The sequence below is a fragment of the Formica exsecta genome, unplaced genomic scaffold (assembly GCF_003651465.1).
Source record: "Formica exsecta isolate Colony F162 unplaced genomic scaffold, ASM365146v1 C16444919, whole genome shotgun sequence".
Classification (NCBI taxonomy): Eukaryota; Metazoa; Arthropoda; class Insecta; order Hymenoptera; family Formicidae; genus Formica; species Formica exsecta.
In genome coordinates this window covers 1-1,868 of record NW_021848224.1, presented here as the reverse complement: position 1 = coordinate 1,868, position 1,868 = coordinate 1, and the positions used below count along the sequence as shown (strand labels likewise).

At 48.9% G+C, this 1,868-nt stretch overlaps 1 pseudogene; it reads left to right on the top strand.

The window, feature by feature from the left end:
- The first annotated feature begins 3 nt into the window (after positions 1-3).
- LOC115245586 lies at positions 4-1,863 on the top strand (annotated as a pseudogene).
- Positions 1,864-1,868: the final 5 nt, after the last annotated feature.

Here is a 1,868-nt window from a genome sequence, read left to right as displayed (position 1 = left end):
TCGTTAGGTTATGGATTACTCGGCTGTAGCAAAACAATGTTCGCCAACAGAATCTCTTACGCTTTCGATTTAATTGGACCCAGTTTTTCGGTGGATACGGCCTGTTCCTCGTCCTTGACTGCCATGCATCAAGCAGTCCTTGCGATACGCGTCGGCGAATGTGACGCAGCAATCGTCGGGGGATTAAATCTCGTGCTCGATCCGGCTAATAACCTTCATTTTCATCGATTGAATATGCTGTCTAAAGACGGAAAATGTAAAGCATTCGACATCGCGGCTGACGGTTACGTGAGAGCCGAAGCGGTGGTCGCAATATACCTACAGAAGACGATAGACGCGCGCAGAGTGTACGCCACAGTGATGAACACGGCCATAAACGCGGACGGCTACAAGTCCGAAGGTATCACGCATCCGAGCAGTGATATTCAGTACCTGATGTTGCAGAAGGTATACAGCGAGATAGGTATTGATCCCGAAGATGTAGTTTACGTGGAGTCGCATGGTACCGGTACCAGAGCGGGTGATCCGGTGGAGCTTGCTGCGATCGATAGATTGTTTTGCAAAAACAGAAGGACACCGCTGTCAATCGGTTCGGTTAAATCAAATATGGGACACGCAGAATCCGCCAGCGGATTGTGCTCGATCGCCAAGGTGCTGATTGCGATGGAAGCCGGTATAATCCCTGCGAATCTGCACTTTACTATTCCAAATCCACGCATTCCCGCGTTGACCGAGAGCCGTATTCGTGTAATCAATAAGGCCACGCCATGGAAAGGCGGTCTCGTTGGTATCAGCGCATTTGGCGTGGGCGGCTCAAATTCACACGTCATTTTGCGCAGCAATCCGAAGGCAAAGATATTATCGATACCAGATGCTATCGAACCGCTGCTGCCAAAGTTGATCGTCGTATCGGGCCGTACGAAGGAAGCTATACACGTGTTACTAGATAAGGCAAACGAGCATCGATGGGACAACGAATTTCTATCTCTGCTACATGCCGTGCACAGCGACAACATATCTGGACACAACATTCGCGGCTACGAGATACTTGCTCATGACAATACGCGCGACATAGCCGAGGCAAACTATGATAAGGATCGTCCCATTTGGTTTGTATTCTCCGGCATGGGTTCACAATGGCCGGGCATGGGCCGCGAATTGCTTGGCATCGAAACGTGCCAGCGCAGTTTACGACGATGTGCGGACATCTTAAAGAACCACGACATTGATCTAATAAATATCATCATGAACGCCACCGACGAGACGTATGAGAATGTGGTACTTACTTCCGTGTCAATCGTGGCCATCCAGATAGCTCTTGTCGACGTATTGAAATCCATAGGTATACAACCAGACGGTATAGTTGGACACTCTGTTGGTGAATTGGGCTGCTCCTACGCCGACGGCGCGTTTACATTAGAGCAAACTATTTTAGCAGCCTACTATAGAAGCAAGTCGATCATAGACTCCAACTTGGAACCAGGTGCTATGGCGGCGATTAATTTAAGTTGGGAGGAAGCCAAGAAGATATGTCCGCCAGACATCAGTCCAGTCTGCGACAATTCCGCGAATTCGGTCACCATTTCTGGCCCATCCATATCTCTAAACAAGTTTGCAGAGGAGCTGAAGAGCAAGGGTATTTTTATTAGAATGATCAAATGCTCCGGCATCGCATTCCATAGCAAATACATTGCCCCGGCCGAATCTAAACTACGCGTCTTTCTCGACAGGATCATAACAAAACCAAAACAGAGGTCTAGCAAATGGATTTCCAGTTCGGTACCCGAGGTCGCGTGGAAGAGTCCGCTTGCACAGTTCTGCTCAACCGACTATCACGTGAATAATATGCTGTCACCCGTGCTCTTCCG